This window comes from Macaca nemestrina, chromosome 15, assembly GCF_043159975.1.
Source record: "Macaca nemestrina isolate mMacNem1 chromosome 15, mMacNem.hap1, whole genome shotgun sequence".
In the NCBI taxonomy this organism is placed as follows: Eukaryota; Metazoa; Chordata; class Mammalia; order Primates; family Cercopithecidae; genus Macaca; species Macaca nemestrina.
In genome coordinates this window covers 72,029,068-72,052,991 of record NC_092139.1, presented here as the reverse complement: position 1 = coordinate 72,052,991, position 23,924 = coordinate 72,029,068, and positions in this window count along the sequence as shown.

Below are 23,924 nucleotides of genomic sequence, written 5' to 3'. Positions count from 1 at the left end.
ATCTGTTCTCAGATACCACAGAAATAAGGCTAGCAAAGAGATCCACGAAATACAGATGTAACTCTGTGAGATGAATTAACAGAACACTAGGCAGTTTCTCAGAAAGCTTCTTTCCAGATTTCATCTGAGGATATTTCCTTTTTCACCATAGCCCTCTATGGGCTTCCAAATATCACCTTGCCAATTCCACAAGAACTGTCTTAGCGAAAGGCTTTTTGAGGGGAAAGCTGTAACTCTGTTAGATGATTTCACAGAACTCAAAGAAGTTTCTCAGAAAGCTTCTTTCTCTTTTTAATCAGAGGATATTTCCTTTGGCCCTATAGTTTTCAATGGGATCCGAAATATCTGTTCTCAGATTCCACAGAAAGAAGGCTAGCAAAGAGATCCACGAAATACAGATGTAACTCTGTGAGATGAATTAACCAAACACTAAGCAGTTTCTCAGAAAGCTTCTTTCCAGATTTCATCTGAGGATATTTCCTTTTTCACCATAGCCCTCTATGGGCTTCCAAATATCACTTTGCCAATTCCACAAGAACTGTCTTAGCGAAAGGCTTCTTGAGGGGAAAGCTGTAACCCTGTGAGATGATTTCACAGAACGCAAAGAAGTTTCTCAGAAAGCTTCTTTCTCTTTGTTTTCGGAGGATATTTCCTTTGGCCCTATAGTCATCAGTGGTATCCGAAATATCTGTTCTCAGATACCACAGAAATAAGGCTAGCAAAGAGATCCACGAAATACAGATGTAACTCTGTGAGATGAATTAACAGAACACTAGGCAGTTTCTCAGAAAGCTTCTTTCCAGATTTCATCTGAGGATATTTCCTTTTTCACCATAGCCCTCTATGGGCTTCCAAATATCACCTTGCCAATTCCACAAGAACTGTCTTAACGAAAGGCTTTTTGAGGGGAAAGCTGTAACTCTGTTAGATGATTTCACAGAACTCAAAGAAGTTTCTCAGAAAGCTTCTTTCTCTTTGTAATCAGAGGATATTTCCTTTGGCCCTATAGTCTTCAATGGGATCCGAAATATCTGTTCTCAGATTCCACAGAAAGAAGGCTAGCAAAGAGATCCACGAAATACAGATGTAACTCTGTGAGATGAATTAACCAAACACTAAGCAGTTTCTCAGAAAGCTTCTTTCCAGATTACATCTGAGGATATTTCCTTTTTCACCATAGCCCTCTATGGGCTTCCAAATATCACTTTGCCAATTCCACAAGAACTGTCTTAGCTAAAGGCTTCTTGAGGGGAAAGCTGTAACCCTGTGAGATGATTTCACAGAACGCAAAGAAGTTTCTCAGAAAGCTTCTTTCTCTTTGTTATCGGAGGATATTTCCTTTGGCCCTACAGTCTTCAATGGGATCCGAAATATCTGTTCTCAGATTCCACAGAAATAAGGCTAGCAAAGTGATACACGAAATACAGATGTAACTCTGTGACATGAATTAAAAGAACACTAAGCAGTTTCTCAGAAAGCTTCTTTCCAGATTTCATCTGAGGATATTTCCTTTTTTACCATAGCCCTCTATGGGCTTCCAAATATCACTTTGCCAATTCCACAAGAACTGTCTTAGCGAAAGGCTTCTTGAGGGGAAAGCTGTAACTCTGTGAGATTATTTCACAGAACGCAAAGAAGTTTCTCAGAAAGCTTCTTTATCTTTGTTATCGCAGGATATTTCCTTTGGCGTATATTCTTCAAAGGGATCTGAAATATCTGTTCTCAGATTCCACAGAAATAAGGCTAGCAAAGAGACCCACGAAATACAGATGTAACTCTGTGAGATGAAATAACAGAACACTAAGCAGTTTCTCAGAAAGCTTCTTTCCAGATTTCATCTGAGGATATTTCCTTTTTCACCATAGCCCTCTATGGGCTTCCAAATATCACCTTGCCAATTCCACAAGAACTGTCTTAGTGAAAGGATTCTTGAGGGAAAGCTGTAACTCTGTGAGATGATTTCACAGAACGCAAAGAAGTTTCTCAGAAAGCTTCTTTCTCTTTGTTATCGGAGGATATTTCCTTTGACCCAACAGTCATCAATGGGATCCGAAATATCTGTTCTCAGATTCCACAGAAATAATGCCAGCAAAGAGATCCACGAAATACAGATGTAACACTGTGAGACGAATTAACAGAACACTAAGCAGTTTCTCAGAAAGCTTCTTTCCAGATTTCATCTGAGGATATATCTTTTTTCACCATAGCCCTCTATTGGCTTCCAAATATCACTTTGCCAATTCCACAAGAACTGTCTTAGCGAAAGGCTTCTTGAGGGGAATGCTGTAACTCTGTGAGATGATTTCACAGAACGCAAAGAAGTTTCTCAGAAAGCTTCTTTCTCTTTGTTATCGGAGGATATTTCCTTTGGCCCTATAGTCTTCAATGGGATCCGAAATATCTGTTCTCAGATTCCACAGAAATAAGGCTAGCAAAGAGATCCACGAAATACAGATGTAACTCTGTGACATGAATTAAAAGAACACTAAGCAGTTTCTCAGAAAGCTTCTTTCCAGATTTCATCTGAGGATATTTCCTTTTTTACCATAGCCCTCTATGGGCTTCCAAATATCACTTTGCCAATTCCACAAGAACTGTCTTAGCGAAAGGCTTCTTGAGGGGAAAGCTGTAACTCTGTGAGATGATTTCACAGAACGCAAAGAAGTTTCTCAGAAAGCTTCTTTCTCTTTGTTATCGGAGGATATTTCCTTTGGCCCTATAGTCTTCAAAGGGATCCGAAATATCTGTTCTCAGATTCCACAGAAAGGAGGCTAGCAAAGAGATCCACGAAATACAGATGTAACTCTGTGAGATGAATTAACCGAACACTAAGCAGTTTCTCAGAAAGCTTCTTTCCAGATTTCATCTGAGGATATTTCCTTTTTCACCATAGCCCTCTATGGGCTTCCAAATATCACTTTGCCACTTCCACAATAACTGTATTAGCGAAAGGCTTCTTGAGGGGAAAGCTGTAACTCTGTGAGATGATTTCACAGAACGCAAAGAAGTTTCTCAGAAAGCTTCTTTCTCTTTGTTTTCGGAGGATATTTCCTTTGGCCCTATAGTCATCAGTGGGATCCGAAATATCTGTTCTCAGATACCACAGAAATAAGGCTAGCAAAGAGATCCACGAAATACAGATGTAACTCTGTGAGATGAATTAACAGAACACTAGGCAGTTTCTCAGAAAGCTTCTTTCCAGATTTCATCTGAGGATATTTCTTTTTTCACCATAGCACTCTATGGGCTTCCAAATATCACCTTGCCAATTCCACAAGAACTGTCTTAGCGAAAGGCTTTTTGAGGGGAAAGCTGTAACTCTGTGAGATGATTTCACAGAACTCAAAGAAGTTTCTCAGAAAGCTTCTTTCTCTTTGTAATCAGAGGATATTTCCTTTGGCCCTATAGTCTTCAATGGGATCCGAAATATCTGTTCTCAGATTCCACAGAAAGAAGGCTAGCAAAGAGATCCACGAAATACAGATGTAACTCTGTGAGATGAATTAACCAAACACTAAGCAGTTTCTCAGAAAGCTTCTTTCCAGATTTCATCTGAGGATATTTCCTTTTTCACCATAGCCCTCTATGGGCTTCCAAATATCACTTTGCCAATTCCACAAGAACTGTCTTAGCGAAAGGCTTCTTGAGGGGAAAGCTGTAACCCTGTGAGATGATTTCACAGAACGCAAAGAAGTTTCTCAGAAAGCTTCTTTCTCTTTGTTTTCGGAGGATATTTCCTTTGGCCCTATAGTCATCAGTGGGATCCGAAATATCTGTTCTCAGATACCACAGAAATAAGGCTAGCAAAGAGACCCACGAAATACAGATGTAACTCTGTGAGATGAAATAACAGAACACTAAGCAGTTTCTCATAAAGCTTCTTTCCAGATTTCATCTGAGGATATTTCCTTTTTCAACATAGCCCTCTAGGGGTTCCAAATATCACTTTGCCAATTCCACAAGAACTGTCTTAGCGAAAGGCTTTTTGAGGGGAAACCTGTAATTCTGTGAGATGATTTCACAGAACGCAAAGAAGTTTCTCAGAAAGCTTCTTTCTCTTTGTTATCAGAGGATATTTCCTTCGGCCCTATAGTCTTCAAAGGGATCCGAAATATCTGTTCTCAGATTCCACAGAAATAAGGCTAGCAAAGAGATCCACGAAATACAGATGTAACTCTGTGAGATGAATTAACAGAACACTAAGCAGTTTCTCAGAAAGCTTCTTTCCAGATTTCATCTGAGGATATATCCTTTTTCACCATAGCCCTCTATGGGCTTCCAAATATCACTTTGCCAATTCCACAAGAACTTTCTTAGCGAAAGGCTTCTTGAGGGGAAAGCTGTAACTCTGTGAGATGATTTCACAGAACGCAAAGAAGTTTCTCAGAAAGCTTCTTTCTCTTTGTTATCGGAGGATATTTCCTTTGGCCCTACAGTCTTCAATGGGATCCGAAATATCTGTTCTCGGATTCCACAGAAATAAGGCTAGCAAAGTGATACACGAAATACAGATATAACTCTGTGACATGAATTAAAAGAACACTAAGCAGTTTCTCAGAAAGCTTCTTTCCAGATTTCATCTGAGGATATTTCCTTTTTTACCACAGCCCTCTATGGGCTTCCAAATATCACTTTGCCAATTCCACAAGAACTGTCTTAGCGAAAGGCTTCTTGAGGGGAAAGCTGTAACTCTGTGAGATGATTTCACAGAACGCAAAGAAGTTTCTCAGAAAGCTTCTTTATCTTTGTTATCGCAGGATATTTCCTTTGGCGTATATTCTTCAAAGGGATCCGAAATATCTGTTCTCAGATTCCACAGAAATAAGGCTAGCAAAGAGACCCACGAAATACAGATGTAACTCTGTGAGATGAAATAACAGAACACTAAGCAGTTTCTCAGAAAGCTTCTTTCCAGATTTCATCTGAGGATATTTCCTTTTTCACCATAGCCCTCTATGGGCTTCCAAATGTCACCTTGCCAATTCCACAAGAACTGTCTTAGCGAAAGGCTTTTTGAGGGGAAAGCTGTAACTCTGTGAGATGATTTAACGGAACGCAAAGAAGTTTCTCAGAAAGCTTCTTTCTCTTTGTTATCAGAGGATATTTCCTTTGGCCCTATAGTCTTCAAAGGGATCCGAAATATCTGTTCTCAGATTCCACAGAAATAAGGCTAGCAAAGAGATCCACGAAATACAGATGTAACTCTGTGAGATGAATTAACAGAACACTAAGCAGTTTCTCAGAAAGCTTCTTTCCAGATTTCATCTGAGGATATTTCCTTTTTCACCATAGCCCTCTATGGGCTTCCAAATATCACTTTGCCAATTGCACAAGAACTGTCTTAGTGAAAGGCTTCTTGAGGGGAAAGCTGTAACTCTGTGAGATGATTTCACAGAACGCAAAGAAGTTTCTCAGAAAGCTTCTTTCTCTTTGTTATCGGAGGATATTTCCTTTGGCCCTATAGTCTTCAATGGGATCCGAAATATCTGTTCTCAGATTCCACAGAAAGAAGGCTAGCAAAGAGATCCACGAAATACAGATGTAACTCTGTGAGATGAATTAACCGAACACTAAGCAGTTTCTCAGAAAGCTTCTTTCCAGATTTCATCGGAGGATATATCCTTTTTCACCATAGCCCTCTATGGGCTTCCAAATATCACTTTGCCAATTCCACAAGAACTGTCTTAGCGAAAGGCTTCTTGAGGGGAAAGCTGTAACTCTGTGAGATGATTTCACAGAACGCAAAGAAGTTTCTCAGAATGCTTCTTTCTCTTTGTTATCGGAGGATATTTCCTTTGGCCCTATAGTCTTCAATGGGATCCGAAATATCTGTTCTCAGATTCTACAGAAATAAGGCTAGCAAAGAGACCCACGAAATACAGATGTAACTCTGTGAGATGAAATAACAGAACACTAAGCAGTTTCTCAGAAAGCTTCTTTCCAGATTTCATGTGAGGATATTTCCTTTTTCACCATAGCCCTCTATGGGCTTCCAAATATCACCTTGCCAATTCCACAAGAACCGTCTTAGCGAAAGGATTTTTGAGGGGAAAGCTGTAACTCTGTGAGATGATTTCACAGAACGCAAAGAAGTTTCTCAAAGCTTCTTTCTCTTTGTTATCGGAGGATATTTCCTTTGGCCCTATAGTCTTCAATGGGATCCGAAATATCTGTTCTCAGATTCCACAGAAATAAGGCTAGCAAAGAGATCCACGAAATACAGATGTAACTCTGTGAGATGAAATAACAGAACACTAAGCAGTTTCTCAGAAAGCTTCTTTCCAGATTTCATCTGAGGATATTTCCTTTTTCACCATAGCCCTCTATGGGCTTCCAAATATCACTTTGCCAATTCCACAAGAACTGTCTTAGTGAAAGGCTTCTTGAGGGGAAAGCTGTAACTCTGTGAGATGATTTCACAGAACGCAAAGAAGTTTCTCAGAAAGCTTCTTTCTCTTTGTTATCGGAGGATATTTCCTTTGGCCCTATAGTCTTCAAAGGGATCCGAAATATCTGTTCTCAGATTCCACAGAAATAAGGCTAGCAAAGAGATGCACGAAATACAGATGTAACTCTGTGAGATGTATTAACCAAACACTAAGCAGTTTCTCAGAAAGCTTCTTTCCAGATTTCATCTGAGGATATTTCCTTTTTCACCATAGCCCTCTATGGGCTTCCAAATATCACTTTAACAATTCCACAAGAACTGCCTTAGCGAAAGGCTTCTTGAGGGGAAAGCTGTAACTCTGTGAGATGATTTCACAGAACGCAAAGAAGTTTCTCAGAAAGCTTCTTTCTCTTTGTTATCGGAGGATATTTCCTTTGGCCCTATAGTCTTCAATGGGATCCGAAATATCTGTTCTCAGATTCCACAGAAATAAGGCTAGCAAGAGATCCCCGAAATACAGATGTAACTCTGTGACATGAATTAAAAGAACACTAAGCAGTTTCTCAGAAAGCTTCTTTCCAGATTTCATCTGAGGATATTTCCTTTTTTACCATAGCCCTCTAAGGGCTTCCACATATCACTTTGCCAATTCCACAAGAACTGTCTTCGCGAAAGGCTTCTTGAGGGGAAAGCTGTAACTCTGTGAGATGATTTCACAGAACGCAAAGAAGTTTCTCAGAAATCTTCTTTCTCTTTGTTATCGGAGGATATTTCCTTTGGCCCTATAGTCATCAATGGGATCTGAAATATCTGTTCTCAGATACCACAGAAATAAGGCTAGCAAAGAGATCCACGAAATACAGATGTAACTCTGTGAGATGAATTAACAGAACACTAAGCAGTTTCTCAGAAAGCTTCTTTCCAGATTTCATCTGAGGATATATCTTTTTTCACCATAGCCCTCTATTGGCTTCCAAATATCACTTTGCCAATTCCACAAGAATTGTCTTAGCGAAAGGCTTCTTGAGAGGAAAGCTGTAACTCTGTGTGATGATTTCACAGAACGCAAAGAAGTTTCTCAGAAAGCTTCTTTCTCTTTGTTATCGGAGGATATTTCCTTTGGCCCAATAGTCATCAATGGGATCCGAAATATCTGTTCTCAGATTCCACAGAAATAAGGCTAGCAAAGAGATCCACGAAATACAGATGTAACTCTGTGAGATGAATTAACCGAACACTAAGCAGTTTCTCAGAAAGCTTCTTTCCAGATTTCATCTGAGGATATTTCCTTTTTCACCATAGCCCTCTATGGGCTTCCAAATATCACTTTGCCAATTCCACAAGAACTGTCTTAGCGAAAGGCTTCTTGAGGGGAAAGCTGTAACACTGTGAGATGATTTCACAGAACGCAAAGAAGTTTCCCAGAAAGCTTCTTTCTCTTTGTTATCGGAGGATATTTCCTTTGGCCCTATAGTCTTCAATGGGATCCGAAATATCTGTTCTCAGATTCCACAGAAATAAGGCTAGCAAAGAGACCCACGAAATACAGATGTAACTCTGTGAGATGAAATAACAGAACACTAAGCAGTTTCTCAGAAAGCTTCTTTCCAGATTTCATCTGAGGATATTTCCTTTTTCACCATAGCCCTCTATGGGCTTCCAAATATCACCTTGCCAATTCCACAAGAACTGTCTTAGCGAAAGGCTTTTTGAGGGGAAAGCTGTAACTCTGTGAGATGATTTCACAGAACGCAAAGAAGTTTCTCAGAAAGCTTCTTTCTCTTTGTTATCAGAGGATATTTCCTTTGGCCCTATAGTCTTCAAAGGGATCCGAAATATCTGTTCTCAGATTCCACAGAAATAAGGCTAGCAAAGAGATCCACGAAATACAGATGTAACTCTGTGAGATGAATTAACAGAACACTAAGCAGTTTCTCAGAAAGCTTCTTTCCAGATTTCATCGGAGGATATATCCTTTTTCACCATAGCCCTCTATGGGCTTCTAAATATCACTTTGCCAATTCCACAAGAACTGTCTTAGTGAAAGGCTTCTTGAGGGGAAAGCTGTAACTCTGTGAGATGATTTCACAGAACGCAAAGAAGTTTCTCAGAAAGCTTCTTTCTCTTTGTTATCGGAGGATATTTCCTTTGGCCCTATAGTATTCAAAGGGATCCGAAATATCTGTTCTCAGATTCCACAGAAATAAGGCTAGCAAAGATATCCACGAAATACAGATGTAACTCTGTGAGATGAATTAACCGAACACTAAGCAGTTTCTCAGAAAGCTTCTTTCCAGATTTCATCTGAGGATATTTCCTTTTTCACCATAGCCCTCTATGGGCTTCCAAATATCACTTTGCCAATTCCACAAGAACTGTCTTAGCGAAAGGCTTGTAGAGGGGAAAGCTGTAACTCTGTGAGATGATTTCACAGAACGCAAAGAAGTTTCTCAGAAAGCTTCTTTCTCTTTGTTATCGGAGGATATTTCCTTTGGACCTTTAGTCTTCAATGGGATCCCAAATATCTGTTCTCAGATACCACAGAAATAAGGCTAGCAAAGAGACCCACGAAATACAGATGTAACTCTGTGAGATGAAATAACAGAACACTAAGCAGTTTCTCAGAAAGCTTCTTTCCAGATTTCATCTGAGGATATTTCCTTTTTCACCATAGCCCTCTATGGGCTTCCAAATATCTCCTTGCCAATTCCACAAGAACTGTCTTAGCGAAAGGCTTTTTGAGGGGAAACCTGTAACTCTGTGTGATGATTTCACAGAACGCAAAGAAGTTTCTCAGAAAGCTTCTTTCTCTTTGGTATCAGAGGATATTTCCTTTGGCCCTATAGTCTTCAAAGGGATCCGAAATATCTGTTCTCAGATTCCACAGAAATAAGGCTAGCAAAGAGATCCACGAAATACAGATGTAACTCTGTGAGATGAATTAACAGAACACTAAGCAGTTTCTCAGAAAGCTTCTTTCCAGATTTCATCTGAGGATATTTCCTTTTTCACCATAGCCCTCTGTGGGCTTCCAAATATCACTTTGCCAATTCCACAAGAACTGTCTTAGTGAAAGGCTTCTTGAGGGGAAAGCTGTAACTCTGTGAGATGATTTCACAGAATGCAAAGAAGTTTCTCAGAAAGCTGCTTTCTCTTTGTTATCGGAGGATATTTCCTTTTGCCCAATAGTCATCAATGGGATCCGAAATATCTGTTTCAGATTCCACAGAAATAAGGCTAGCAAAGAGATCCACGAAATACAGATGTAACGCTGTGAGATGAATTAACAGAACACTAAGCAGTTTCTCAGAAAGCTTCTTTCCAGATTTCATCGGAGGATATATCCTTTTTCACCATAGCCCTCTATGGGCTTCCAAATATCACTTTGCCAATTCCACAAGAACTGTCTTAGCGAAAGGCTTCTTGAGGGGAAAGCTGTAACTCTGTGAGATGATTTCACAGAACGCAAAGAAGTTTCTCAGAAAGCTTCTTTCTCTTTGTTATCGGAGGATATTTCCTTTGGCCCTACAGTCTTCAATGGGATCCGAAATATCTGTTCTCAGATTCCACAGAAATAAGGCTAGCAAAGAGATCCAAGAAATACAGATGTAACTCTGTGACATGAATTAAAAGAACACTAAGCAGTTTCTCAGAAAGCTTCTTTCCAGATTTCATCTGAGGATATTTCCTTTTTTACCATAGCCCTCTAAGGGCTTCCAAATATCACTTTGCCAATTCCACAAGAACTGTCTTAGCGAAAGGCTTGTAGAGGGGAAAGCTGTAACTCTGTGAGATGATTTCACAGAACGCAAAGAAGTTTCTCAGAAAGCTTCTTTCTCTTTGTTATCGGAGGATATTTCCTTTGGACCTTTAGTCTTCAATGGGATCCCAAATATCTGTTCTCAGATACCACAGAAATAAGGCTAGCAAAGAGACCCACGAAATACAGATGTAACTCTGTGAGATGAAATAACAGAACACTAAGCAGTTTCTCAGAAAGCTTCTTTCCAGATTTCATCTGAGGATATTTCCTTTTTCACCATAGCCCTCTATGGGCTTCCAAATATCTCCTTGCCAATTCCACAAGAACTGTCTTAGCGAAAGGCTTTTTGAGGGGAAACCTGTAACTCTGTGTGATGATTTCACAGAACGCAAAGAAGTTTCTCAGAAAGCTTCTTTCTCTTTGGTATCAGAGGATATTTCCTTTGGCCCTATAGTCTTCAAAGGGATCCGAAATATCTGTTCTCAGATTCCACAGAAATAAGGCTAGCAAAGAGATCCACGAAATACAGATGTAACTCTGTGAGATGAATTAACAGAACACTAAGCAGTTTCTCAGAAAGCTTCTTTCCAGATTTCATCTGAGGATATTTCCTTTTTCACCATAGCCCTCTATGGGCTTCCAAATATCACTTTGCCAATTCCACAAGAACTGTCTTAGTGAAAGGCTTCTTGAGGGGAAAGCTGTAACTCTGTGAGATGATTTCACAGAATGCAAAGAAGTTTCTCAGAAAGCTGCTTTCTCTTTGTTATCGGAGGATATTTCCTTTTGCCCAATAGTCATCAATGGGATCCGAAATATCTGTTTCAGATTCCACAGAAATAAGGCTAGCAAAGAGATCCACGAAATACAGATGTAACGCTGTGAGATGAATTAACAGAACACTAAGCAGTTTCTCAGAAAGCTTCTTTCCAGATTTCATCGGAGGATATATCCTTTTTCACCATAGCCCTCTATGGGCTTCCAAATATCACTTTGCCAATTCCACAAGAACTGTCTTAGCGAAAGGCTTCTTGAGGGGAAAGCTGTAACTCTGTGAGATGATTTCACAGAACGCAAAGAAGTTTCTCAGAAAGCTTCTTTCTCTTTGTTATCGGAGGATATTTCCTTTGGCCCTACAGTCTTCAATGGGATCCGAAATATCTGTTCTCAGATTCCACAGAAATAAGGCTAGCAAAGAGATCCAAGAAATACAGATGTAACTCTGTGACATGAATTAAAAGAACACTAAGCAGTTTCTCAGAAAGCTTCTTTCCAGATTTCATCTGAGGATATTTCCTTTTTTACCATAGCCCTCTAAGGGCTTCCAAATATCACTTTGCCAATTCCACAAGAACTGTCTTAGCGAAAGGCTTCTTGAGGGGAAAGCTGTAACTCTGTGAGATGATTTCACAGAACACAAAGAAGTTTCTCAGAAAGCTTCTTTATCTTTGTTATCGCAGGATATTTCCTTTGGCCCTATATTCTTCAAAGGGATCCGAAATATCTGTTCTCAGATTCCACAGAAATAAGGCTAGCAAAGAGACCCACGAAATACAGATGTAACTCTGTGAGATGAAATAACAGAACACTAAGCAGTTTCTCAGAAAGCTTCTTTCCAGATTTCATCTGAGGATATTTCCTTTTTCACCATAGCCCTCTATGGGCTTCCAAATGTCACCTTGCCAATTCCACAAGAACTGTCTTAGCGAAAGGCTTTTTGAGGGGAAAGCTGTAACTCTGTGAGATGATTTCACAGAACGCAAAGAAGTTTCTCAGAAAGCTTCTTTCTCTTTGTTATCAGAGGATATTTCCTTTGGCCCTATAGTCTTCAAAGGGATCAGAAATATCTGTTCTCAGATTCCACAGAAATAAGGCTAGCAAAGAGATCCATGAAATACAGATGTAACTCTGTGAGATGAATTAACAGAACACTAAGCAGTTTCTCAGAAAGCTTCTTTCCAGATTTCATCTGAGGATATTTCCTTTTTCACCATAGCCCTCTATGGGCTTTCAAATATCACTTTGCCAATTCCACAAGAACTGTCTTAGTGAAAGGCTTCTTGAGGGGAAAGGTGTAACTCTGTGAGATGATTTCACAGAACGCAAAGAAGTTTCTCAGAAAGCTTCTTTCTCTTTGTTATCGGAGGATATTTCCTTTGGCCCTATAGTCATCAATGGGATCCGAAATATCTGTTCTCAGATTCCACAGAAATAAGGCTAGCAAAGAGATCCACGAAATACAGATGTAACTCTGTGAGATGAATTAACAGAACACTAAGCAGTTTCTCAGAAAGCTTCTTTCCAGATTTCATCGGAGGATATATCCTTTTTCACCATAGTCCTCTATGGGCTTCTAAATATCACTTTGCCAATTCCACAAGAACTGTCTTAGCGAAAGGCTTCTTGAGGGGAAAGCTGTAACTCTGTGAGATGATTTCACAGAACGCAAAGAAGTTTCTCAGAAAGCTTCTTTCTCTTTGTTATCGGAGGATATTTCCTTTGGCCCTATAGTCTTCAATGGCATCCGAAATATCAGTTCTCAGATTCTACAGAAATAAGGCTAGCAAAGAGATCCACGAAATACAGTTGTAACTCTATGAGATGAATTAACCGAACACTAAGCAGTTTCTCAGAAAGTTTCTTTCCAGTTTCATCTGAGGATATTTCCTTTTTCACCATAGCCCTCTATGGGCTTCCAAATATCACTTTGCCAATTCCACAAGAACTGTCTTAGCGAAAGGCTTCTTGAGGGGAAAGCTGTAACTCTGTGAGATGATTTCACAGAACGCAAAGAAGTTTCTCAGAAAGCTTCTTTCTCTTTGTTATCGGAGGATATTTCCTTTGGCCCTATAGTCTTCAATGGGATCCGAAATATCTGTTCTCAGATTCCACAGAAATAAGGCTAGCAAAGAGATCCACGAAATACAGATGTAACTCTGTGACATGAATTAAAAGAACACTAAGCAGTTTCTCAGAAAGCTTCTTTCCAGATTTCATCTGAGGATATTTCCTTTTTTACCATAGCCCTCTATTGGCTTCCAAATATCACTTTGCCAATTCCACAAGAACTGTCTTAGCGAAAGGCTTCTTGAGGGGAAAGCTGTAACTCTGTGAGATGATTTCACAGAACGCAAAGAAGTGTCTCAGAAAGCTTCTTTATCTTTTTTATCGGAGGATATTTCCTTTGGCCCTATATTCTTCAAAGGGATCCGAAATATCTGTTCTCAGATTCCACAGAAATAAGGCTAGCAAAGAGACCCACGAAATACAGATGTAACTCTGTGAGATGAAATAACAGAACACTAAGCAGTTTCTCAGAAACTTCTTTCCAGATTTCATCTGAGGATATTTCCTTTTTCACCATAGCCCTCTATGGGCTTCCAAATATCACCTTGCCAATTCCACAAGATCTGTCTTAGCGAAAGGCTTTTTGAGGGGAAAGCTGTAACTCTGTGAGATGATTTCACAGAACGCAAAGAAGTTTCTCAGAAAGCTTCTTTCTCTTTGTTATCAGAGGATATTTCCTTTGGCCCTATAGTCTTCAAAGGGATCCGAAATATCTGTTCTCAGATTCCACAGAAATAAGGCTAGCAAGGAGATCCACGAAATGCAGATGTAACTTTGTGAGATGAATTAACAGAACACTAAGCAGTTTCTCAGAAAGCTTCTTTCCAGATTTCATCTGAGGATATTTCCTTTTTCACCATAGCCCTCTATGGGCTTCCAAATATCACTTTGCCAATTCCACAAGAACTGTCTTAGTGAAAGGCTTCTTGAGGGGAAAGCTGTAACTCTGTGAGATGATTTCACAGAACGCAAAGAAGTTTCTCAGAAAGCTTCTTTCTCTTTGTTATCGGAGGATATTTCCTTTGGCCCAATAGTCATCAATGGGATCCGAAATATCTGTTCTCAGATTCCACAGAAATAAGGCTAGCAAAGAGATCCACGAAATACAGATGTAACTCTGTGAGATGAATTAACAGAACACTAAGCAGTTTCTCAGAAACCTTCTTTCCAGATTTCATCGGAGGATATATCCTTTTTCACCATAGCCCTCTATGGGCTTCTAAATATCACTTTGCCAATTCCACAAGAACTGTCTTAGCGAAAGGCTTCTTGAGGGGAAAGCTGTAACTCTGTGAGATGATTTCACAGAATGCAAAGAAGTTTCTCAGAAAGCTTCTTTCTCTTTGTTATCGGAGGATATTTCCTTTGGCCCTACAGTCTTCAATGGGATCCGAAATATCTGTTCTCAGATTCCACAGAAATAAGGCTAGCAAAGAGATCCACGAAATACAGATGTAACTCTGTGAGATGAATTAACCGAACACTAAGCAGTCTCTCAGAAAGCTTCTTTCCAGATTTCATCTGAGGATATTTCCTCTTTCACCATGGCCCTCTATGGGCTTCCAAATATCACTTTGCCAATTCCACAAGAACTGTCTTAGCGAAAGGCTTCTTGAGGGGAAAGCTGTAACTCTGTGAGATGATTTCACAGAACGCAAAGAAGTTTCTCAGAAAGCTTCTTTCTCTTTGTTAACGGAGGATATTTCCTTTGGCCCTATAGTCTTCAATGGGATCCGAAATATCTGTTCTCAGATTCCACAGAAATAAGGCTAGCAAAGAGATCCAGGAAATACAGATGTAACTCTGTGACATGAATTAAAAGAACACTAAGCAGGTTCTCAGAAAGCTTCTTTCCAGATTTCATCTGAGGATATTTCCTTTTTTACCATAGCCCTCTATGGGCTTCCAAATATCACTTTGCCAATTCCACAAGAACTGTCGTAGTGAAAGGCTTCTTGAGGGGAAAGCTGTAACTCTGTGAGATGATTTCACAGAACGCAAAGAAGTTTCTCAGAAAGCTTCTTTATCTTTGTTATCGGAGGATATTTCCTTTGGCCCTATATTCTTCAAAGGGATCCGAAATATCTGTTCTCACATTCCACAGAAATAAGGCTAGCAAAAGACCCACGAAATACAGATGTAACTCTGTGAGATGAAATTACAGAACACTAAGCAGTTTCTCAGAAAGCTTCTTTCCAGATTTCATCTGAGGATATTTCCTTTTTCACCATAGCCCTCTATGGGCTTCCAAATATCACTTTGCCAATTCCACAAGAACTGTCTTAGTGAAAGGCTTCTTGAGGGGAAAGCTGTAACTCTGTGAGATGATTTCACAGAACGCAAAGAAGTTTCTCAGAAAGCTTCTTTCTCTTTGTTATCGGAGGATATTTCCTTTGGCCCAATAGTCATCAATGGGATCCGAAATATCTGTTCTCAATTCCACAGAAATAAGGCTAGCAAAGAGATCCACGAAATACAGATGTAACTCTGTGAGATGAATTAACAGAACACTAAGCAGTTTCTCAGAAAGCTTCTTTCCAGATTTCATCGGAGGATATTTCCTTTTTCACCATAGCCCTCTATGGGCTTCCAAATATCACTTTGCCAATTCCACAAGAACTGTCTTAGTGAAAGGCTTCTTGAGGGGAAAGCTGTAACTCTGTGAGATGATTTCACAGAACGCAAAGAAGTTTCTCAGAAAGCTGCTTTCTCTTTGTTATCGGAGGATATTTCCTTTTGCCCAATAGTCATCAATGGGATCCGAAATATCTGTTCTCAGATTCCACAGAAATAAGGCTAGCAAAGAGATCCACGAAATACAGATGTAACGCTGTGAGATGAATTAACAGAACACTAAGCAGTTTCTCAGAAACCTTCTTTCCAGATTTCATCGGAGGATATATCCTTTTTCACCATAGTCCTCTATGGGCTTCTAAATATCACTTTGCCAATTCCACAAGAACTGTCTTAGCGAAAGGCTTCTTGAGGGGAAAGCTGTAACTCTGTGAGATGATTTCACAGAACGCAAAGAAGTTTCTCAGAAAGCTTCTTTCTCTTTGTTATCGGAGGATATTTCCTTTGGCCCTATAGTCTTCAATGGCATCCGAAATATCTGTTCTCAGATTCTACAGAAATAAGGCTAGCAAAGAGATCCACGAAATACAGTTGTAACTCTATGAGATGAATTAACCGAACACTAAGCAGTTTCTCAGAAAGTTTCTTTCCAGTTTCATCTGAGGATATTTCCTTTTTCACCATAGCCCTCTATGGGCTTCCAAATATCACTTTGCCAATTCCACAAGAACTGTCTTAGCGAAAGGCTTCTTGAGGGGAAAGCTGTAACTCTGTGAGATGATTTCACAGAACGCAAAGAAGTTTCTCAGAAAGCTTCTTTCTCTTTGTTATCGGAGGATATTTCCTTTGGCCCTATAGTCTTCAATGGGATCCGAAATATCTGTTCTCAGATTCCACAGAAATAAGGCTAGCAAAGAGATCCACGAAATACAGATGTAACTCCGTGACATGAATTAAAAGAACACTAAGCAGTTTCTCAGAAAGCTTCTTTCCAGATTTCATCTGAGGATATTTCCTTTTTTACCATAGCCCTCTATTGGCTTCCAAATATCACTTTGCCAATTCCACAAGAACTGTCTTAGCGAAAGGCTTCTTGAGGGGAAAGCTGTAACTCTGTGAGATGATTTCACAGAACGCAAAGAAGTTTCTCAGAAAGCTTCTTTATCTTTTTTATCGGAGGATATTTCCTTTGGCCCTATATTCTTCAAAGGGATCCGAAATATCTGTTCTCAGATTCCACAGAAATAAGGCTAGCAAAGAGACCCACGAAATACAGATGTAACTCTGTGAGATGAAATAACAGAACACTAAGCAGTTTCTCAGAAACTTCTTTCCAGATTTCATCTGAGGATATTTCCTTTTTCACCATAGCCCTCTATGGGCTTCCAAATATCACCTTGCCAATTCCACAAGATCTGTCTTAGCGAAAGGCTTTTTGAGGGGAAAGCTGTAACTCTGTGAGATGATTTCACAGAACGCAAAGAAGTTTCTCAGAAAGCTTCTTTCTCTTTGTTATCAGAGGATATTTCCTTTGGCCCTATAGTCTTCAAAGGGATCCGAAATATCTGTTCTCAGATTCCACAGAAATAAGGCTAGCAAGGAGATCCACGAAATGCAGATGTAACTTTGTGAGATGAATTAACAGAACACTAAGCAGTTTCTCAGAAAGCTTCTTTCCAGATTTCATCTGAGGATATTTCCTTTTTCACCATAGCCCTCTATGGGCTTCCAAATATCACTTTGCCAATTCCACAAGAACTGTCTTAGTGAAAGGCTTCTTGAGGGGAAAGCTGTAACTCTGTGAGATGATTTCACAGAACGCAAAGAAGTTTCTCAGAAAGCTTCTTTCTCTTTGTTATCGGAGGATATTTCCTTTGGCCCAATAGTCATCAATGGGATCCGAAATATCTGTTCTCAGATTCCACAGAAATAAGGCTAGCAAAGAGATCCACGAAATACAGATGTAACTCTGTGAGATGAATTAACAGAACACTAAGCAGTTTCTCAGAAACCTTCTTTCCAGATTTCATCGGAGGATATATCCTTTTTCACCATAGCCCTCTATGGGCTTCTAAATATCACTTTGCCAATTCCACAAGAACTGTCTTAGCGAAAGGCTTCTTGAGGGGAAAGCTGTAACTCTGTGAGATGATTTCACAGAATGCAAAGAAGTTTCTCAGAAAGCTTCTTTCTCTTTGTTATCGGAGGATATTTCCTTTGGCCCTACAGTCTTCAATGGGATCCGAAATATCTGTTCTCAGATTCCACAGAAATAAGGCTAGCAAAGAGATCCACGAAATACAGATGTAACTCTGTGAGATGAATTAACCGAACACTAAGCAGTCTCTCAGAAAGCTTCTTTCCAGATTTCATCTGAGGATATTTCCTCTTTCACCATGGCCCTCTATGGGCTTCCAAATATCACTTTGCCAATTCCACAAGAACTGTCTTAGCGAAAGGCTTCTTGAGGGGAAAGCTGTAACTCTGTGAGATGATTTCACAGAACGCAAAGAAGTTTCTCAGAAAGCTTCTTTCTCTTTGTTAACGGAGGATATTTCCTTTGGCCCTATAGTCTTCAATGGGATCCGAAATATCTGTTCTCAGATTCCACAGAAATAAGGCTAGCAAAGAGATCCAGGAAATACAGATGTAACTCTGTGACATGAATTAAAAGAACACTAAGCAGGTTCTCAGAAAGCTTCTTTCCAGATTTCATCTGAGGATATTTCCTTTTTTACCATAGCCCTCTATGGGCTTCCAAATATCACTTTGCCAATTCCACAAGAACTGTCGTAGTGAAAGGCTTATTGAGGGGAAAGCTGTAACTCTGTGAGATGATTTCACAGAACGCAAAGAAGTTTCTCAGAAAGCTTCTTTATCTTTTTTATCGGAGGATATTTCCTTTGGCCCTATATTCTTCAAAGGGATCCGAAATATCTGTTCTCACATTCCACAGAAATAAGGCTAGCAAAAGACCCACGAAATACAGATGTAACTCTGTGAGATGAAATTACAGAACACTAAGCAGTTTCTCAGAAAGCTTCTTTCCAGATTTCATCTGAGGATATTTCCTTTTTCACCATAGCCCTCTATGGGCTTCCAAATATCACTTTGCCAATTCCACAAGAACTGTCTTAGTGAAAGGCTTCTTGAGGGGAAAGCTGTAACTCTGTGAGATGATTTCACAGAACGCAAAGAAGTTTCTCAGAAAGCTTCTTTCTCTTTGTTATCGGAGGATATTTCCTTTGGCCCAATAGTCATCAATGGGATCCGAAATATCTGTTCTCAATTCCACAGAAATAAGGCTAGCAAAGAGATCCACGAAATACAGATGTAACTCTGTGAGATGAATTAACAGAACACTAAGCAGTTTCTCAGAAAGCTTCTTTCCAGATTTCATCGGAGGACATTTCCTTTTTCACCATAGCCCTCTATGGGCTTCCAAATATCACTTTGCCAATTCCACAAGAACTGTCTTAGTGAAAGGCTTCTTGAGGGGAAAGCTGTAACTCTGTGAGATGATTTCACAGAACGCAAAGAAGTTTCTCAGAAAGCTGCTTTCTCTTTGTTATCGGAGGATATTTCCTTTTGCCCAATAGTCATCAATGGGATCCGAAGTATCTGTTCTCAGATTCCACAGAAATAAGGCTAGCAAAGAGATCCACGAAATACAGATGTAACGCTGTGAGATGAATTAACAGAACACTAAGCAGTTTCTCAGAAACCTTCTTTCCAGATTTCATCGGAGGATATATCCTTTTTCACCATAGCGCTCTATGGGCTTTCAAATATCACTTTGCCAATTCCACAAGAACTGTCTTAGCGAAAGGCTTCTTGAGGGGAAAGCTGTAACTCTGTGAGATGATTTCACAGAACGCAAAGAAGTTTCTCAGAAAGCTTCTTTCTCTTTGTTATCGGAGGATATTTCCTTTGGCCCTACAGTCTTCAATGGGATCCGAAATATCTGTTCTCAGATTCCACAGAAATAAGGCTAGCAAAGAGATCCACGAAATACAGATGTAACTCTGTGACATGAATTAAAAGAACACTAAGCAGTTTCTCAGAAAGCTTCTTTCCAGATTTCATCTGAGGATATTTCCTTTTTTACCATAGCCCTCTAAGGGCATCCAAATATCACTTTGCCAATTCCACAAGAACTGTCTTAGCGAAAGGCTTCTTGAGGGGAAAGCTGTAACTCTGTGAGATGATTTCACAGAACGCAAAGATGTTTTTCAGAAAGCTTCTTTATCTTTGTTATCGCAGGATATTTCCTTTGGCCCTATATTCTTCAAAGGGATCCGAAATATCTGTTCTCAGATTCCACAGAAATAAGGCTAGCAAAGAGACCCACGAAATACAGATGTAACTCTGTGAGATGAAATAACAGAACACTAAGCAGTTTCTCAGAAAGCTTCTTTCCAGATTTCATCTGAGGATATTTCCTTTTTCACCATAGCCCTCTATGGGCTTCCAAATGTCACCTTGCCAATTCCACAAGAACTGTCTTAGCGAAAGGCTTTTTGAGGGGAAAGCTGTAACTCTGTGAGATGATTTCACAGAACGCAAAGAAGTTTCTCAGAAAGCTTCTTTCTCTTTGTTATCAGAGGATATTTCCTTTGGCCCTATAGTCTTCAAAGGGATCAGAAATATCTGTTCTCAGATTCCACAGAAATAAGGCTAGCAAAGAGATCCATGAAATACAGATGTAACTCTGTGAGATGAATTAACAGAACACTAAGCAGTTTCTCAGAAAGCTTCTTTCCAGATTTCATCTGAGGATATTTCCTTTTTCACCATAGCCCTCTATGGGCTTTCAAATATCACTTTGCCAATTCCACAAGAACTGTCTTAGTGAAAGGCTTCTTGAGGGGAAAGCTGTAACTCTGTGAGATGATTTCACAGAACGCAAAGAAGTTTCTCAGAAAGCTTCTTTCTCTTTGTTATCGGAGGATATTTCCTTTGGCCCTATAGTCATCAATGGGATCCGAAATATCTGTTCTCAGATTCCACAGAAATAAGGCTAGCAAAGAGATCCACGAAATACAGATGTAACCCTGTGAGATGAATTAACAGAACACTAAGCAGTTTCTCAGAAAGCTTCTTTCCAGATTTCATCGGAGGATATATCCTTTTTCACCATAGTCCTCTATGGGCTTCTAAATATCACTTTGCCAATTCCACAAGAACTGTCTTAGCGAAAGGCTTCTTGAGGGGAAAGCTGTAACTCTGTGAGATGATTTCACAGAACGCAAATAAGTTTCTCAGAAAGCTTCTTTCTCTTTGTTATCGGAGGATATTTCCTTTGGCCCTATAGTCTTCAATGGCATCCGAAATATCTGTTCTCAGATTCTACAGAAATAAGGCTAGCAAAGAGATCCACGAAATACAGTTGTAACTCTGTGAGATGAATTAACCGAACACTAAGCAGTTTCTCAGAAAGTTTCTTTCCAGTTTCATCTGAGGATATTTCCTTTTTCCCCATAGCCCTCTATGGGCTTCCAAATATCACTTTGCCAATTCCACAAGAACTGTCTTAGCGAAAGGCTTCTTGAGGGGAAAGCTGTAACTCTGTGAGATGATTTCACAGAACGCAAAGAAGTTTCTCAGAAAGCTTCTTTCTCTTTGTTATCGGAGGATATTTCCTTTGGCCCTATAGTCTTCAATGGGATCCGAAATATCTGTTCTCAGATTCCACAGAAATAAGGCTAGCAAAGAGATCCACGAAATACAGATGTAACTCTGTGACATGTATTAAAAGAACACTAAGCAGTTTCTCAGAAAGCTTCTTTCCAGATTTCATCTGAGGATATTTCCTTTTTTACCATAGCCCTCTATTGGCTTCCAAATATCACTTTGCCAATTCCACAAGAACTGTCTTAGCGAAAGGCTTCTTGAGGGGAAAGCTGTAACTCTGTGAGATGATTTCACAGAACGCAAAGAAGTTTCTCAGAAAGCTTCTTTATCTTTTTTATCGGAGGATATTTCCTTTGGCCCTATATTCTTCAAAGGGATCCGAAATATCTGTTCTCAGATTCCACAGAAATAAGGCTAGCAAAGAGACCCACGAAATACAGATGTAACTCTGTGAGATGAAATAACAGAACACTAAGCAGTTTCTCAGAAACTTCTTTCCAGATTTCATCTGAGGATATTTCCTTTTTCAAAATAGCCCTCTATGGGCTTCTAAATATCTCTTTGCCTATTCCACAAGAACTGTCTTAGCGAAAGGCTTTTTGAGGGGAAAGCTGTAACTCTGTGAGATGATTTCACAGAACGCAAAGAAGTTTCTCAGAAAGCTTCTTTCTCTTTGTTATCAGAGGATATTTCCTTTGGCCCTATAGTCTTCAAAGGGATCCGAAATATCTGTTCTCAGATTCCACAGAAATAAGGCTAGCAAGGAGATCCACGAAATGCAGATGTAACTTTGTGAGATGAATTAACAGAACACTAAGCAGTTTCTCAGAAAGCTTCTTTCCAGATTTCATCTGAGGATATTTCCTTTTTCACCATAGCCCTCTATGGGCTTCCAAATATCACTTTGCCAATTCCACAAGAACTGTCTTAGTGAAAGGCTTCTTGAGGGGAAAGCTGTAACTCTGTGAGATGATTTCACAGAACGCAAAGAAGTTTCTCAGAAAGCTTCTTTCTCTTTGTTATCGGAGGATATTTCCTTTGGCCCAATAGTCATCAATGGGATCCGAAATATCTGTTCTCAGATTCCACAGAAATAAGGCTAGCAAAGAGATCCACGAAATACAGATGTAACTCTGTGAGATGAATTAACAGAATACTAAGCAGTTTCTCAGAAACCTTCTTTCCAGATTTCATCGGAGGATATATCCTTTTTCACCATAGCCCTCTATGGGCTTCTAAATATCACTTTGCCAATTCCACAAGAACTGTCTTAGCGAAAGGCTTCTTGAGGGGAAAGCTGTAACTCTGTGAGATGATTTCACAGAATGCAAAGAAGTTTCTCAGAAAGCTTCTTTCTCTTTGTTATCGGAGGATATTTCCTTTGGCCCTATAGTCTTCAATGGGATCCGAAATATCTGTTCTCAGATTCCACAGAAATAAGGCTAGCAAAGAGATCCACGAAATACAGATGTAACTCTGTGAGATGAATTAACCGAACACTAAGCAGTCTCTCAGAAAGCTTCTTTCCAGATTTCATCTGAGGATATTTCCTCTTTCACCATGGCCCTCTATGGGCTTCCAAATATCACTTTGCCAATTCCACAAGAACTGCCTTAGCGAAAGGCTTCTTGAGGGGAAAGCTGTAACTCTGTGAGATGATTTCACAGAACGCAAAGAAGTTTCTCAGAAAGCTTCTTTCTCTTTGTTAACGGAGGATATTTCCTTTGGCCCTATAGTCTTCAATGGGATCCGAAATATCTGTTCTCAGATTCCACAGAAATAAGGCTAGCAAAGAGATCCAGGAAATACAGATGTAACTCTGTGACATGAATTAAAAGAACACTGAGCAGGTTCTCAGAAAGCTTCTTTCCAGATTTCATCTGAGGATATTTCCTTTTTTACCATAGCCCTCTATGGGCTTCCAAATATCACTTTGCCAATTCCACAAGAACTGTCGTAGTGAAAGGCTTCTTGAGGGGAAAGCTGTAACTCTGTGAGATGATTTCACAGAACGCAAAGAAGTTTCTCAGAAAGCTTCTTTATCTTTGTTATCGGAGGATATTTCCTTTGGCCCTATATTCTTCAAAGGGATCCGAAATATCTGTTCTCACATTCCACAGAAATAAGGCTAGCAAAAGACCCACGAAATACAGATGTAACTCTGTGAGATGAAATTACAGAACACTAAGCAGTTTCTCAGAAAGCTTCTTTCCAGATTTCATCTGAGGATATTTCCTTTTTCACCATAGCCCTCTATGGGCTTCCAAATATCACTTTGCCAATTCCACAAGAACTGTCTTAGCGAAAGGCTTCTTGAGGGGAAAGCTGTAACTCTGTGAGATGATTTCACAGAACGCAAAGAAGTTTCTCAGAAAGCTTCTTTCTCTTTGTTATCGGAGGATATTTCCTTTGGCCCTATAGTCTTCAAAGGGATCCGAAATATCTGTTCTCAGATTCCACAGAAATAAGGCTAGCAAAGAGATCCACGAAATACAGATGTAACTCCGTGAGATGAATTAACAGAACACTAAGCACTTTCTCAGAAAGATTCTTTCCAGATTTCATCTGAGGATATTTCCTTTTTCACCATAGCCCTCTATGGGCTTCCAAATATCACTTTGCCAATTCCACAAGAACTGTCTTAGTGAAAGGCTTCTTGAGGGGAAAGCTGTAACTCTGTGAGATGATTTCACAGAACGCAAAGAAGTTTCTCAGAAA